The 17,982-nt window shown below is 43.6% G+C and overlaps 1 protein-coding gene across 3 annotated transcripts in view; it reads right to left on the bottom strand.

Annotated features, from left to right (window-relative positions):
• hvcn1 (hydrogen voltage-gated channel 1) overlaps nt 1-11,733 on the bottom strand; it is a 75,736-nt gene extending 64,003 nt beyond the window's left edge. The window contains exons 1-3 of one of the 3 annotated variants that reach the window (XM_034180881.1): nt 11,689-11,733; nt 11,502-11,582; nt 11,012-11,276 (exon numbers count right to left, since the gene is read on the bottom strand). The gene's annotated coding sequence lies outside the window, so the exon portion shown is untranslated. Of the gene's footprint in view, nt 1-633; nt 647-4,051; nt 4,066-11,011; nt 11,277-11,501; nt 11,583-11,688 lie in introns of those variants that run through there. The other 2 variants (XM_034180879.1, XM_034180880.1) reach the window with 2 other exon arrangements.
• Nucleotides 11,734-17,982: the final 6,249 nt, after the last annotated feature.

Here is a 17,982-nt window from a genome sequence, read left to right as displayed (position 1 = left end):
TTAGTTCACATCAATTTAATAAAGTTCCTCACTTTGCACTGAGCAGTAATTTATTTACACCATATATTTACATCTATTGCTGGAAAATGTATGTGGTCTGTTCAAGGGGATGATGAGCTCATCTGTTTAGACATTAATTAATTAATTTTCTGTCCAACCTCAAATTTACACATGAATCCATCAAACGTCCTAATTTTAATCCAACATTTAAGTGCAGCTCACACTGATTGAGGTTTGTGGAACTGAACAATAGGGGTGCCGGAAAAAATCGATTCACGTCCAAATTGTGATTCTTATGTATTCCGATTCTGAATCGATCTAAAATGTCCAAGAATCGATTTTTAAAAAGCATTTTTTTAAACATTTTCTTGCTTACTTGCTGCGTGTACTGTTTGTCAGGCAACGGCTTCCATACTACAGCATCCCCGCGAGGGGAGGGTCTGGCGTGCTTCAAACATTTGTGAGCTGCAGCTTAGCATGGCGGGTGAAGAGCTAATTCAGCCAGCACCGTCTTTGCTGAAGGCAAATGTTTGGGCGCATTTTGGATTTTAGTATTTGCTGCGTAAGAAGGAGCTTGACATGACTTATGCAGTGTGCAAAATCTGCAAAATGAAAGTCAAGTACTTCGGAAACACTTCAAATCTGCAAGCCCACATGCTACGCCATCACTCGGAGCTAGAAGAAGCGGAGCAGCGGTCTCTGCCGACTACTGACCAGCGCTTCGCTAAATTGCTGTGGACATACAACGCCTGTCAGCTGACCGCCGCGTCAGCGCATCGCAATGCTGTTGAATATCGTGCCATGCAGAAAATCACCACAATGCATGTGTATCTGCAGGATTTCCCCACATTATAATTATTAAAACACATATCACATTTGCAAAGTAGTCACCAGCTGTCAGGTGTGTCCACTGTGCACTGGACACGCCATTCCGGCTGATGTGTTCATGATACAGGAGCCAGCTCTTCATGAGACAAGAGCCTGGCTGATGTCTTCATGAGACGAATGCATCAGGTAATTCACGTAAAATATAAAAGGAAGAACAGTAATACACGTCATTTCATTAATTTCTGGTGTACGTCCAGGTGGAGTTTAACCCCTTAACGCCTGAATTTATATAGCTGTATATAAAAAAATGTTTTGTGTTTGTTTTTGCCTTTAAATAGATGGTAAATAATGTTGAGATTATTAATTTCAGTTTTGCACAAAAAATAAATAGTAATTTTGGTATTTTGGTAATGACTTTATGTTATAATGTTATAATAATAATAATGGTATGTTGCAAATTTGCGACAACAGGCATACTGGTCAATTTGGTATGTTGCATATTTGAGTCAAATATTGTAGCATATATGCGACAATAGGCGTTAAGGGGTTAAGTCCGCTTTTTATAACAGGAATTAAGTATCATAAATTGTGGTGATTTTTTTTTTTTTTTTTTTTGCACCGCTGCTGTGTGCGTGACTTTCCATGTGCTTGCACTGTGTTAATGCGTGTGAACATGAGCGTGCATGAAACCATTGCCACAGTATCATGCACGCCTGTCCAACTGTGTGTCCCTCCCGACAGCAGGTGGAATGTTTCGCGGTTCACCATTTCGTTTTTTGTTCGCGGATTTTCGGCCAGTTTCTGTTTCTTTCAACAAATTTTGTGTTATGTGTGAAGGGGCCCTTAACTTTTGACCCCTGTACCAGGTGAAAATGACTTTGTCACCATTCTTGCTGTTTTTACCCCATAACCACAACATTCAGTCACAGATAGTCCAGACTATATCTTTTTGGAATCTTTATGATCAGGCAAATAATGTGGTATAGTTTTCAATATGATTGGAGCATCTTTTAATTTTTTAGCCCTGTGTAATTCTTCAATTGACCTCTACCTTGCTGCCTATTGAAAATTCGGGTGGCTAATCGGTTATTTCAAAAGAGTAATGTTTAAGGAGTATTTGTGCCGAATTTGATGCTTGTATCACCATTTGCAGGATTCTGCTCTAAATATTCTCTTATCTGCTGAACTAAATGGGCTTCTGTGCATGTGTTGGCATGTTGTTGCAAAATCGGTGAACTTTAAGAGTGGTGTCCACCCACTGTGGTGACTAAAGCTGACTTCTCACATTTGAACACAGTTGTATTTCTGCAGTATTTAACTTCCATTTGCCATGCCTGGCAAATCACTTTGCTTTTGACAAGCTCATCTTTGTCGTTGCTATTTATGAACCTGAAATGGTGCCAGATAGTAACTGTAAGCATTTGGGGCATTTTCCTGCTAGTGTCGAAATAGAATGGGAGAGATATGTGAGCCACACAAATGGATGCATCTTGCTTTATAGATAGATTGTCGTGGTCGGGCAGTAGCCCAGCGCCCTCTCATGACTGTTTTTGGTCAGTGAAAACATCGCCGAACTCAGTACAAATACATGTAATTTGGTCACTCTTCAAAGGGGTCCAGTGACCTGCAGTGTGGTTAGTGGCTAGTGAGACACTGACTTTATCACAATCAGATTTACAAACATATGAAGCTCAGAGTAGCTTTAGTAGAGAAGCTTGAATCTTCGACTGGACTGGGTTGCTTTTCGTGAGGACGTTTCGCTTCAAATCACAGAAGCTTCCTCAGCTAAAATTCTTGCTCAGGTAGTCTGACTTCTGTCTTGACTCTTGTAGAGAAGAATAAACCAGAAGCCAACAAAAGCTGGAGTTTTTAACCTAACCAGACCCCTCCTACCGAGAGGCCAACTGCTATAGGCTAGTGACTAAACAATAGCTCTAATTAGCACCCATTGTGCTCTAGTTAGCACTCTCCTAATGATGGGATGGAAGCCTCCCCTGATGGCTCCCTTGACGACTCTCCTGATGACGTGAATGACTCATTAGCATGAACAAAGGACTGAAACTGCTTTGACCTGAGTACCCCGTTGTAAACAGGGGACAAAGCGTGTCTGAGACCCGCCCCCCGGTTAAGGCTTGGTTTCAACTGTTTTACAAAGAATGCTTCCTTGACACCTCTCTCAAACCATTTCTTCTCTCTGGCTAAGATTTTAACTTCCTTGTCCTCAAACGTGTGGTTAGTGTCTTTCAGGTGGAGATGAACTGCAGACTGAGGTCCACTGGCGACCTCTCTGCGGTGCTGGTATAGCCTCTTGTTTAAAGGTTGCTTAGTCTCACCTATGTAGTGTTCATTACAGTTTTCCTGACATCTGATAGAATACACTACATTGCTCTGTTTGTAACTAGGGATCCTGTCCTTAGGGTGAACTAATTTCTGTCTCAAGGTGTTAACCGGTTTAAAGTAAACTGGGATTTTGTGCTGTCTGAAGATCCTCTGTAGTTTTTCCCCTACTCCTGCTAAATAAGGGAGAGACACTCCTCTTCTTCTTGTCTCCGTCTCCTGTCTATCTGGTCTCTTTGTTTTCTGGGACTTCTGCACTTTGTCCAGGGACCATCGTGGGTACCCACATACTGTGAGGGCTTTCCCCCATTGTGGTCAATCTGTACATGGAGCGAGTGGAGAAGACAGCCTTGATGTAGTTCACGGGCATCTCTCCCAGTCACTGGTTCAGATATGTCAATGACACATGGGTTAAAATCAAGCAACAGGAGGTCAAGGATTTTACAGAACACATCAATTCGGTGGATTCCAATATCAAGTTCACATGTGAGGATGCCAGAAACAACCATTTAGCCTTCTTGGACTGTGATGTTATGATTGGAGAGAACAGGCAGCTCCAGACAGAGGTTTACAGAAAACCCACTCACACTGACCAATATCTGCTCTTTGGCTCAAACCACCCCCTTGAACACAAGCTCGGGGTGTAGCGACCCGCTTGGAATAATAAAGCAAGATGCAGAGAGCTTCGACTGGTGCAGCTTTAATTTCTCTCCTCCCCTTTTGACTGACTGACATTTGACACCGTGAAAACTATGAAATGGACACAAAAATACATAAATTTCCATAGCACCATATTTCACAAATATTGCATAGAATTATATTCACATTTTAGCCTTAACACCAGTCCTTTAATAAACTGAAATAATGCATTTCACAAGAAATTAACCCTTCAAACCAGAGTTACAGCTCTTGTTGAAATAAGAACAATAAATAAAACAAATCCCTCATTTTTATGGATAAATCATCCCCTCCTACCTCCTTCTGCTTCCAAGGGCGCTAAGTTTGAGCTCCGTTTGCTAGCAGCCTATCTTCCACACACATCTCACAGGGACAGTCCTTACATGCAACATAAACGATGCAGAACACAGAGCAAACAACAATAAATACCTTTCTTAGGTTTAATACATAACACGATAAGTAATTAATTTGTACACGTTTACCAGCTCGTGCGTGACGTGAACATGTCGTTGCGACAAGACAGGAGCGTAATGTCTAACGTCGGCAGCACAGGAAGTAGAAGAAGAAGAAAACGGTGGTCTTCAAAATAAAGCACCAAGCTGTAGCGTGTCAGAACTTCATCATTCGCCATAAACGAAATTAACCGCCATTTACACTCCCACCAAATCCTGCTACAATGAATGAACAAATATACAAAGGCTAAATGAATTGTACAGGATTTCTTGACCTATAACCTTTAACTATCAGAGTTATACAGTTGAACTGTACAACATCATACACAATAAAATAGCGTGTACACAAACCAGCCTGTTTGTTCCAATTAATTCTCAAGAAGAAGTACTAATTTTTGGGACTGGCCTCTCAATAACTGAAGGCCTTAGAGGGGGAATCTTGTTTTCTATGAGGCTTTCGCTCTCCTACTTGGACTTTGACTCGACGGACCAAACCATCACTGTCCTGAACAGTCTCTACCACTCGTCCTAATTGCCAATGATTTCTAGGAAGGTTGTCATCTTTAATAATGACAATGTCATTGACTCTGAGGTTGCGCTGAGGTAGGTGCCATTTCTGTCTTGTGGATATGTTGAGTAGATACTCTCTTTTCCAACGACCCCAGAATTGTTCAATGAGATACTGAACTCTCCTCCATCTCTTTGTAGCATACAAATCCTCTTTCCCAAATACTCCAGGGGGAGGAAGAGCAACCTTAGATTTCATCATGATGAGGTGGTCGGTGTTAAAGGTTCCATCGCTTGAGGATCATTTATTCCATCCACTGTCAATGGGCGACTATTAACGATAGCTATGGCCTCATATAACAGTGTTCTGAGAGAAGCGTCATCCAATCGACCTGGGCACTGTGCGAAGGTAGTATTTAGCACGTTTCTTATGGTTCTGATTTGCCGTTCCCAGACACCGCCTGCATGGCTAGCAGAGGGGGCATTGAAGACAAATTCGCACTGCCTTTCAGTCAGGAAGATTTCCAATGGTTTGGTTTCACATTGTTTAAGTGCTTCCTTAAACTCATTTTTGGCTCCAACAAAATTAGAGCCCTGGTCACAATAAAGTTGTCGGACAGCTCCTCTGAGACTGATGAAGCATCTTAATGCATTGATGAACGAGTCTGTCGACAAATCTTCGAGCATCTCGATATGAACAGCTCTGGAATACAGACATGTGAAAATGAGTCCATACCTTTTGTACTCTTTACGAGCTTTCTTTACAATAAATGGTCCAAAACAATCCATGCCACTATACGTGAAAGGTGCTGAGGCTTCAAGACGTTCTTTAGGGAGTTCAGCCATTCGTTGGTTCTCTGTCGGCCGTCGAAGTTTCCTACAAAGCACACAGGTGTGTATCAACTTAGCGACCAGCTTGCTTCCACCAATGACCCAGAATCCATTGACTCTAAGCTCCATTTGTGTCTGGCTTCGACCCTGGTGGCATGTCTTAGCGTGGTAGTGAGACACTATAAGCTTAGTTACATGACTATCGTTCGGTAAGATAATTGGGTGCTTGACTTTGTGACAGAGAGATGACTGTTCTAATCTCCCACCAACACAGAGAAGTTCTTCAGACCAGATGGGATCAAGACTAAAGAGGGAACTAGATTTTGGAAGGTCTTTTCCACCTTGAAGCAGCTTTATCTCATGGGGAAAGGCTTGCTGCTGTACAATCTTGATCACTGTCTCAGCGGCCTTCTCCCTCTCTTCAACAGTCACATGTTCACTATGTTGTTTTTGTGTAGACCTCAGTCTCTTGATCCTTGCAACCACCTTTACAAGTGTTGTCCATGAGAAAACTGACTCAGACGCTTGAGGATGTCATTGCAGTTATTGGTTTCGGTTGCAAGTACTTGAATTGTCTTGACTTCGGGATCACCGACGAGTAAGTCTGCTGGACTGCTGGGTGTTAGATGCAATTCACGCTCCCAGAGAAATTTCGGACCTTGCAGCCAGTTCGTTGAGTGAATGTCTGAAACATGGAGACCTCGGGATGCGTGATCGGCCGGGTTTTCTGAGGAATCCACATAATGCCACTGATCAGGATCACTATTGTCTCTAATCAGTTGAACACGGTTTGCGACAAATATGTGGAACCTACGGGCATCATTGCTGATGTACCCAAGCACAATTTGCGAATCCGTCCAGAAAAATTCTTGATCGATTTTCATGTTAAGCTCACCCTTTAACATGACGCTGACTTTTGCAGAAACCACTGCTGCTGCAAGTTCCAGCCTTGGAATACTTGTGACCTTTGAGGGAGCTACCCTTGCTTTTGCCATTACGAGACTGCAATGGACTTCATCCTTGTCATTTTTGTACCTGAGGTAAGAACATGCACCATATCCTACGCAGCTGGCATCTGAAAAATGGTGTAATTCTACTCTGACAATGTTATGAAAGTCATGTGGGTGGTAACATCTTGGGATCGAGACCTCTTTCAGCTTAAGAAGTCCATTCATCCATTCCTCCCACCGTAGCTTTATATCTTCCGGAAGTGGATCATCCCATCCGATGCCTCTGTGACAAGCTCTTGAAGGATACGTTTTCACTTAGGCTGAATGAGCAATGAACCCGAGTGGATCGTAAAGAGAGGCGATGACAGACAAACAACCACGACGGGTTGAAGGCTGATCCTTCAAGCTGATGTTAAAGCTGAACATGTCATCCTTTATCAGCCACTGGATGCCGAGAGCACGTTTCTGATGGCGTTGGATCAAACTCTAGAGGCTTGACGCTTGCTGCTCTTTCAGATGGGTTCTAAGGCAAGACAATGCAGCTTCTTTATTGAGTTGAATTGTGGAGGCGCAGGCCTCCTCTTTTGCACAACTCTTGTGATTCAGTGATCAGTTTTTTAGCTTCGTCAACTGACGGGTGCTGACTAATCCATCATCAACATAAAATTTCTCTCCACAAATGCTGATGCCAGGGGGTAGTTAGCTTTGTGTGTCTTGCTAGATGCTTTAAGCAAAATTGGCACATCCTGGAGACGAAGCAGCTCCGAATAGATGAACGCCATCCTGTACTCTGTGGTTCCTTCTCCAGATCTCCGCCTTTCCACCAGAGGAACTTCAGATAATTCTGGATTCAGGAGTGGACAGAAAACTGATAAAACATTTGTTCAACATACAGATAATGGATACAGCTTCTTTTCTAAAATCGACAAAGCACTCCTACCAGAGGATTGATCAGATCAGGTCCAGTTAGCAGGTGTCGTTTAGAGAAATACATGGAATTTGGCTGAACAGTCAAAAACCGACTCTTAGCTTATTTGGTTTTTTGGGGTGGTAGACCCCTGTGATGTGGAAGGTACCCAATCTTCTGTCGCTTCTCTCAGATGTTGCAGGGTGCAAGCTCTGCATCACCCTTGTTAATGGTTGCCTCCATGAATGTTTTGTACTGCTCGTAGTATTGTTTGTTGGCCTTTAATTTTTTCTTAAGACACTGTAGGCGAACTGTGGCTAGCCTCTTGTTGTTTGGTAAGTTGGGTGGAACTGTTGCCTTTGAAAGGGAGAGGCATCTCATAATGCCCGTCCTCCTTCTGTGTGATGTGGTCACTGAGGAACTGAATGAAATGAACATCATCTTGTGAGACATATTTATCCTCATAAGTTCTCTCAATGAAGTCTGATTCCAAAGTCTTCAGAACATCTGTTGCTGATGGAACTGGCAGTTCTCTTACTGTTAGCCGATGTACGAAGCTTTGACTTCCTTGCCTGTCTAGGTGGGGGTTTGACAAGCCTATTATACTCCATCCTAGTTGTGATCTCTGTGCGAACGGTTGATTTTTGTCACCTAAGATAACTTCAAGAGGAGCCAGCGCTGAAGGACAGTCATATCCTATCAGGAGTCCTACATCACAGTCCTGAAGGGGTGGCAACTTGTCTGCCAAGTTTCTGAGATGAGGCCACAGTAATGCTGTTTCCTTTGTTGGAATGTAAGACTTATCCACTGGGATGAAGTCACGGCTGTAGGCCTGTTGTAGTTGAATGCGACTCTCAGAGTCAAGTCCACGGACTTGTAGACCACGAACACTCTTGCTCGATACGATTGTGTTGATGGCTGTCATTGGTACTGAGTTCAGCTTTACTGACTGTGCATTCACATTCAGCTTATCAAGTACATCTTCTAAGACAAATGTTGAGTCACTCTGTGTGTCTAATATTGCATACGTAAGTATTTCTCTGTGTGGCTCTCGCAATGAAGAAACAAAGACTGGGACAATACTTGAAGTAGCAGAAGCGCGTTGTGTTGATGTATGGGATATGACCTTCTGCACTTCTTGGCTTGCACCTTCTTCTGTGGAAGTGGAGCCGTTCAGTATTGCTTCCACAGGTCTTTGGTTCCTGTCTTCGTGCAGGCAGGTTTGGTGACGACGGCTGCATATGTCGCATGTGTGTCGTCTCTTACAGTCTTTAGTCATGTGACCCTTTCTTAAGCATCCAAAGCAGAGTCGATTTTCATGAATGAATGCCTTTTTATCTTCAGCACTTTTTGTTGTGAAAGTGGGACACCTAGGGATGCCATGAGTTTCACTTTTACAGACAGAGCAAGGTAATTTCGGTTTACTGTTGTTCGTTTCTTCTTTCTCTTGAACTACACTCTTTGATTGTGTGCTTGTGTTGAAAGCTCTGGCTCTCTTTGGGATCCTGTCATCTACAGGTTTGAAATTTATCGAGAGTGGAGAAGCAATTGGGTTGCAAGCTATCCGTGCCTCTCTGCTGAGGAACTCTGTGAAGCATGCAAAATCTGGATAGCTGTCAGATGTGTCAAGTTCATCCACAACAATTCGACTCCACTTTCGTACGATCCATTCCGGCAGTTTTTTGAGCAACTTGTGGTTTTCCTTCACAGTCATTAAGGATAGCTAATCCTTTTATATGTGGAATTGCCTCCTTGCAGCTTTGTAGGAAGTCAGCAAACTCCTGTAGTGCTAGTGCGTCATTTGTGCTGATCCTTGGCCATTTCATGAGCTTTTCGCGGAAAGCTTTCTGTATGATGAATGGGTTCCCATATCTGTCCTGTAAAACTTTCCATGCTCCATTGTATGCATTCTCTGAATTTCGATAAAAGAAACCAACAGTTTTACGCGCCTCTCCAACAAGATAATTTTTGAGATAAAACATTTTCTCACTCGCTGGAAGTGGTTTTCTGTCAATCAGAGTCATGAATGACATCTTCCAATCTGTAAACTGTAAAGGGTCACCACTAAATGTGGTGGGTTCAGGGACTGGCAAGCGGTTCATACTCAATGAGCTAGCAATTGCTTGTGCTAAACTGACAGACTCCTGGGTCACTGTCATTTCAGGAATTGCTTGGCGAGGTTGGAACGAAGCAGCGTCTGGATTCAGCAGAGGCTCTGTTTTTATCTTATAGTGAGCTGAGCTAGTTGTGTCGTTAATTTCATTTTGGTTCTCAAAACCTTCAAAACTATCGTATGCTCTCACACGAGCTGCTGCTATAGCAACTTCCTTTGTTGCTTGTAACTGCTGCAGTTTTGCTCTCTCTTGTTCCAACTGTCGTTGCATCTCCACCTCTCTTTGCTTCATTTCTGACAACATTTTTGCCTCATTAAGTCTCCATTCACTTTCTAACTTGTGAAGATGTGCTCGTTGTGCTTGAATTTCTTCTCTGGCTTTTAATTGCTCCAGCTTAGCAGCAAGCTCTGCTTCTGCATCTACTCTGTTGCCGTAGGCACTGACTGAGCCGGAGCGTTTGCTTGATTTCTCTGACGACTCTGATGAACTTACAGTTTCAGTTTTAGATAAGCCAAAGACAGATCCATATTCAATTTTGTTTAATGTTTCTCTTACTCTTTCCTTTTCAAGTTGATCGTTATAATCTTCATCAATAGTCTCTTGACGGTTGCTTATGAGATCACAAATTTCCTTTGTCAACATAACACACGCATCCATTTTTTTGACAACTTCTGGCGTGGTGCTACTGTTACGCAGAATAGGTTCATACTGTAGTTTTACAGCATTGTACTTTGCTTGAATATCGTCCTGTAGCTTATTGAGGTCTCCTAATGAGCAGAGGGTTTTTAATCTTGTCCTAGTTTCTCTTGCTACTAGCTTCCAAGAGTCATAGGCCTTGTTGAATATTTTCTCACGTTTTTTGGAGTCTTGGTTACGCATTTCTTGGCCTTTCTCTGTTAGCTTCCTCTCACGTGAGCTAGACCTGAATGGTGTGTCTGTGGGATTGTCTGTTTCTTCTGGTGGGAGTGACATCTTGTTTGTTTGTGCGACTGTTTCAAGTCTGACGTGGCTTTGATTGTCCTATGCCTGAATTCACACCTATGAGCTGTAGCTATCCTTTACCACAGAGTAATATCTATAATCAAGCATTCACAGATGATGGACATTCAAAGGGATTCTTAGCATGAAACAGTAACAAGTGTTGTAAATGAGTGTTGCTGGTATTAATAGCAAAGAGCTTCACTCATAAACAGAAATATCATGAATTATTATCCCTAAACACATTCCATTTGTCCTGAAATATTCATCACCTCAGCACTGTTATATCTTAGAAATCAACTCTCAAATTAATTTCGACCTCGAAACGATATAAGGCATTTCAGTTATGCTTTAAGCTTGTGCGTGCGTATGTAAATCGTCCTCTTTGCTCCTTGGCACTCAAAGTCCCTTTAGCATCCGTAGTTGTACCTTCAGTGTGCCGTCCTTTTTGATTTTGCCTGTGCAGGATATCGACGTGAGCGGAATCAGCAGGCTGGTATCCGTTTGGTAGCTGGATCTCAGGTGAGGTGGCATCAGCTTCTCTGCAGGGATGGCAGGTCTCTCGTAGCCGGAAAGGAGTTTTCACTGTAGCGACCCGCTTGGAATAATAAAGCAAGATGCAGAGAGCTTCGACTGGTGCAGCTTTAATTTCTCTCCTCCCCTTTTGACTGACTGACATTTGACACCGTGAAAACTATGAAATGGACACAAAAATACATAAATTTCCATAGCACCATATTTCACAAATATTGCATAGAATTATATTCACATTTTAGCCTTAACACCAGTCCTTTAATAAACTGAAATAATGCATTTCACAAGAAATTAACCCTTCAAACCAGAGTTACAGCTCTTGTTGAAATAAGAACAATAAATAAAACAAATCCCTCATTTTTATGGATAAATCATCCCCTCCTACCTCCTTCTGCTTCCAAGGGCGCTAAGTTTGAGCTCCGTTTGCTAGCAGCCTATCTTCCACACACATCTCACAGGGACAGTCCTTACATGCAACATAAACGATGCAGAACACAGAGCAAACAACAATAAATACCTTTCTTAGGTTTTAATACATAACACGATAAGTAATTAATTTGTACACGTTTTACCAGCTCGTGCGTGACGTGAACATGTCGTTGCGACAAGACAGGAGCGTAATGTCTAACGTCGGCAGCACAGGAAGTAGAAGAAGAAGAAAACGGTGGTCTTCAAAATAAAGCACCAAGCTGTAGCGTGTCAGAACTTCATCATTCGCCATAAACGAAATTAACTGCCATTTACACGGGTGATCAGGACTCTTCAACACAGAGCCCTACAGGTGCCCACAACTGCAGAGGGAAGGGCTAAAGAACAACAACTTGTATGGAAAGCCCTCACAGTATGTGGGTACCCACGATGGTCCCTGGACAAAGTGCAGAAGTCCCAGAAAACAAAGGCTTCTGGTTTATTCTTCTCTACAAGAGTCAAGACAGAAGTCAGACTACCTGAGCAAGAATTTTAGCTAAGGAAGCTTCTGTGATTTGAAGTGAAACGTCCTCACGTCAAGCAACCCAGTCCAGTCGAAGATTCAAGCTTCTCTACTATGGAAACCACCTGGACAACTGAGAGCCTACACAGAAACTCAGAGTAGCTTATTCACCATTTGATTGGCAGCAGTTAACAGGTTATGTTTAAAATTTAAACATAAAATTTAAACATAATTTAAAAGTTTGTATGCTTTACATATACAAACTGTAGCACACACACACACACACACACACACACACAAAAAAAACACATTTAATTAACATAATTTTTTTTTTATTATGGTCTTACGTTGACTTATAAATGAAGTCCATGTGCCCCTCCTTCTGAACAAAATCATCTTGTTTGATTTGTTTGTAGAAGTCTTCCTTATCTTCCTTCAGTTTTAAAAGTCTCTCTGTCTCAGTGGAGATCACTGCTGGGGAAGAAAGTCGTCCTTCATCAGTCCTGTTCCCATTCTATGTTTTAGCCTTTTCTGGCTTTGAATGTGAGTGGTCGACAGCTCGTGTTTGATGACACTTATTTGCAAATTCTTCAGGTCACAATATCCCATCTGAGTCCAGACATTGTCACAAGTTGACAAAATAAGGCAGGAAGAGCAGAAAAAGACGTAGGTAATGATGTGACACATCCACTGCTGGTGGAATGTAAACAGTGACGACGATGGCGTGTGAAAACTCCCACAGCAAATAATAAGGACAGAGATTCACTGCCAGCAGCTCAGTGTCCTTCATAGCAATGTGTCCTGGATTGCACCACTTGTTGTTCAGGTAAACAGCAACACCGCCTTTCTTTTTTCCTGCTTTCTTTAATAAGCTGATACTACTGGACTTAGAACATTCCTGTGCAACTTGGGTACTGGACTTTCTAACCAACAGGCCACAGTCAGTGATGATCCATGGACACTCATTTTCACCCACCATCCGAAACACTGGTGTCACTGACCAAACGGTCCCCGCCTAAAAATTGGTCCGCCCTGCCTTCTCTGCGCATGTGTCATTTGAGACCACAGCAGCTCGTCTGAGACTGTTGGGGAAAGTGTAGTGACACGGACCCACAACAGGGGGCGCAAATGAACGGACAATGAAAGAGTCAAATATGAACACTTTACTGTTGTGAATGAGCACAACACAGAGGAATGTGAAATTTTACAGACAGTCAATCACAAGGGTGACGTGTGGGCAGGCTCGAGGATAGAAGACGTCTGTCCTGAGATGAAGCAGAACCACACGATTTCCTCCGCCACCAAACCCGGAGAATACTGGAGCCGCCAAGTCCCGAGTCCCCAGGTGGCCACCGTCTTCGAAGGTCGGATCTGGTACTGCTGGCAGGGAGCAGAGACAATAAGATATGGGTGTGTGCACACCCAGTAGCAACAACGGTGGGAATGCCACCTCCACCTCTAACACACACTCGTGCAGCTCCTGTCTACCCACTTATCTGGTAGAGGTGTGCAGCGGAGCTGTTGCTGGACACACCGAACGCCGGTCTCACAGACACGGAACACCACAGGAAAACGGCTGCAAAAAAGAGTTCAGACTGATACACAGTTCCCTTTCAAGGCTGAGAATACTACCTGAACGGTTTGACGATATCTCGGCGATGAGGTGGAGATGACGTCCGGGTTTTATGGAGTAAGATGATGAAGCATGAATGAGTGACAGCTGTCAGGAGATAATGAGTGACAGCTGTCACCCCCGGCTGTGTCCGTGGCGGCAGCGCCCTCTCGTGCCTGAAGCCCGCACTTCAGGCAGGGCGCCCTCTGGTGGTGGGCCAGCAGTACCTCCTCTTCTGGCGGCCCACACAACACTGAGTCTCTACACCCAATCTAAGAGAATAATTTGCTTATTAACCGTCAGATGACAAGGTAAAACCCCTTAAATCATTCTAAAGTCAGTTTTCATCAGAAATGAGGCCGTTTTAAGCAGAAACGAGGCTTTAATTGCCTCATTTCATGACTGACGCTCTGAAATAGGTGCAGCAGCATGTCTTGCTGCTGCTGCGCTCTGATCGGTCTCCCGTCTTTTATTACAAAATCATGCTGAAGTTATGTGGAAATGATTTTTGTAGAAAAGCTTCAGATATCTGTCACTGAGTCGCGCAGTTTGAAGCAGAAATGAGGTGATAATCAGTGAATCACTGCTGATGCTCCAAAATGACACTACTAGTAAGTCCCTTCGGCTGCTCCCTTGTTTGCACTCAGGGTCGCCACAGCAAATCCAAGGTGGATCTGCATGTTGAATTGGCACAGGTTTTTACACCGGATGCCCTTCCTGACGCAACTCCACATCCCAGACAGCAAATAGATCCGGGCCGGATGTAGTCCAAAATCTCATACCAATCCTGAAAACAGATCCGGTCCAGACAGTTTTTGCACCCTGGCCCAGATCCGGCACGGCTCCACTTTACAGTTCTGGAACAGATCCAGACCAGATCTGAACTGGATCCGCAAAACACCAACCGTTTACAGACCATATCTGGCACGGATCTGGGACAGATGTGGTCTGCATCACAGCACCGTGGCAGGAACATGGGGCATAACGATAAGCAATTTTATCTGCACTCGGTAGAAACTATCCATTAGCGGTTGTAAACTCTGTACTCTATAATCGTGATCGTCACTGAGGCTTTTTTTTTTAATGCTTATTGCAAAACGGTTTGTTTCTTTACGACAATCAAGTTTTATAAGTCCAGGGACACTGCTCTGTGTGTTATAGATACAAATCAGTTTCCTTGGATCCACGGAACTTACCCCTGTAAAACTTGTTCCTGCCACGGTGCTGTGATGCGGACCACATCTGTCCCAGATCCGTGCCAGATATGGTCTGTAAACGGGTGGTCTTTTGCAGATCCAGTTCAGATCTGGTCAGGGTCTGTTCCAGAACTGTAAAGTGGAGCAGTGCCGGATCTGGGCCAGGGTGCAAAAACTGTCTGGACCGGATCTGTTTTCAGGATTGTTACCAGATGTTGGACTACATCCGGCCTGGATCTATTTGCTGTCTGGGATTACTTGGAGAAATGTGGCAGGGGTGGGATTTGAACCCGGAACCTTCTGCACTGAAACCAAGAGCATTAACTACTGCTCCAAAATGATGCGTGTGCAGTGAAGGCAGGGGGAGCTGATTGTAAGGGGGGGGACCGTTCGGTCAGCGACACCGGCTCCCCTCAGGGATGTGTCCTGAGCCCCCTGCTGACACCCAGAACCTGCTGACACCCTTGAATCACTTGTCGTGCCTGTGCAAGAACTTCTTGTTACTGCCTTCTCGGATACAAGTTGTGCAAACTGTGACCTGACCACAGGGTCATCTTGTGAAACCAAAAGAAGCGTAACACGTGTGTTGTACTGACAGTGTCATGCTCCTCCTATATGTGTGTGTGTGTGTGAGCCCAAAGCTCAGTGAACAACTGTTGACTGTTGTTCCCTTGCTGCAAGTATTTACTAAAGATCTTTAAACTTGCTCGTTCTGTCTCATGTAATATCTGACTCGTATTTAAAATGATTCTGACATAGACACTTCTTTTGCATAGCACCTCCATGCTTCTTTATCATCACAAACACGAGCAGCCTCTCACGTACACACTGACAAATGGAGGTAATGTGTTTACAGGTTCTACCTGGACAGTCCCAGAAACTTTCCAGCAACTGACCTTTAGGTTTGTGTGCAGTTTTGCAGGCTGTATATGATGCGTGTGACACATTCACCTCTCTCAGTACTGCTGCCCTCATGAAACAGTGAGGTTTGTTTTCGTTGGTGTCATTTGCACTGTGGGTTTTTTGTGTGTCCTGACACATGCAGTGACCTGATGTCTCTTTTGGCTTCTTTTCCATTCGTAATGATATGGCACACTTGTGTCAGGGTCCAGTCTTGGTCGGGTTGTTTTTAGAGTTCTGCACAGGTATTTGCCGTCCTCCGTCCTTTTTGGTTCTTTTACTCACTTGTCTTGTCCTGTCAGGTCTGGTCTGTGAGTGGGCCTTCCCATTGCTTTGTCTTGCTCCCACATCTTTGTGTGGCTGAGTGTGTGTGTGTGTGTGTGTAAAATAATCTTTTAGTTCCTGCCTTTTTCTGACGTGTCGGAGCTTCTGCTCTCTGTGAGTTTTCTCTTTCCCTCGTTCTCACAGCTTATCCCAGGGTCCTCCTGTTTTACATCTTGTTATTCCACTTTTTACGTGGCTTGCTTTTTATCCATGGGTTTAAATTACGAGTCTTTGTCTATGAGCGCCTTCTAGTTATCTGCATATCTGCTTCCCCCTGGTGGCCCTCTGTGTTATTACAGGCCCCTCAGTACCATCAATTAGTCTATATCAGCTGTGTTCGTCTTGCTGGTGAGGGTCTGTTGTTTGTTTGTTTGTTTGTTTGTTTGTTTCTTGGGTGCACAGTCCATGTTCAACCTGTGGTATCCTGTCCTGTGGTTTTTCTGTACCTGCTGAGTGAGTACGCTCTTTTAGAAAAGACACTTTGGAAGTGAACTTTGACACTCACCTTTTCAGACGGCTTTCGGTGACGATCCTATGGGCATCACACAGATTAAGGAGCGGTACAACCAGTTTAAAGACGTCCGCACAGCGGTGGAGAGCGAGCCACGCTCCGGTCGGCCATCAACATGCTGAAATCACCAGATCATTTCCAAAGTGAACGCTGTGGTGATGCGGGACCGTCGTGTGACTATCCGAGAAATTGTGGAAGATTTGGGCATGAAGAGAGTAGCAGTGAAATTCGTGCTGAAGCTGCTGACGGCGGGGCAAAAGCACCTTCGTGTTGAAGTCTCACAGGACATGCTGGACTCCGAAAAATGATGCCCACCTCTTCCACAATTTCTCAGATAGTCACACGACTGAAAAGCCACCGAAAGCCGCCTGAATCTTCCGAATGGTTTCCACCTGGCTGTCGCCCAGTTTCTGGCAAAATTTGATGCAGTAGCGCTGCTCCAGTCATTCCGTCTTTTTCCTTGCAATGAAAATCCGCCGAGAGCACAACACACGTCCTCACACAAAGGCTGCTTGCCAGCAAATGACGCAATCGACAGGCGTGAAAAAATTCATGCATGCGCACGTTCAAGGTTAGCTCATGCAAGCACACGTGATTCAAATCCATCAGGTTTTTGCAAAAAATAAAAAGGTTGGATACTTTTCTAACAGACCTCGTATTTTCCTTAACCATATGTGGGAGATGGCTGTGCAATAGGGGTATGTGTTTAGGGATATGTGCAATATGCATAAATTATTTGTGTGAGACTGCTGTGTAATAGGGGTATGTGCAATTTGGATATGTGTATTAGGGATGTGCAATATGTATGATTGGTGTGTGTATTAAGTTATGTAATATGCATGAGTCTTGTCATTATGTCATGGCAGTTTTATTTGTGCAGCTCTTGGATTCCAAGACAAATTTCTCAGAAGGGACAATAAGAGATAAGATAAGACAAGAAAAGCCTTTATTCATCCTTCAATGGGGAAATTTCAGTGTCACATCGCAGCATAGAACAGTAGCAGTAGACAGAAGGGCATGCAATAAAACAAACAAGTATCTCTTAAAGACAATAACTAAAAAAGCACTGAGTGCCGGGTAAAGCTAAGGCTACCATTGTTCAGTTCAGTGCTGCACTGTCGGGATGATATACACCGTCGGGATGATATACACTGTCGGGATGTGAGAGTGATCAGATAAAATGACTTCAGCATGAAATGTACAATAAGTTACTCTGATATTTACAATATGGACAGATTAAAATATAAGTACTATATATATGTAATATGTAATATGTAGTGTAATATATGTAAAGTGACTTGAGTGCACCATAAGTTAAATTATTGCACCTAATAAATACAGCAGGTAATGACATGATTTGTCCTGGTTGCTATGGTTACCACAGTACTAGCA

Source organism: Thalassophryne amazonica, chromosome 11 (genome assembly GCF_902500255.1).
Source record: "Thalassophryne amazonica chromosome 11, fThaAma1.1, whole genome shotgun sequence".
Taxonomy (NCBI): Eukaryota; Metazoa; Chordata; class Actinopteri; order Batrachoidiformes; family Batrachoididae; genus Thalassophryne; species Thalassophryne amazonica.
The sequence above is the reverse complement of the archived record's forward strand: the minus strand, read 5'-3'. Positions and strand labels throughout refer to the sequence as shown.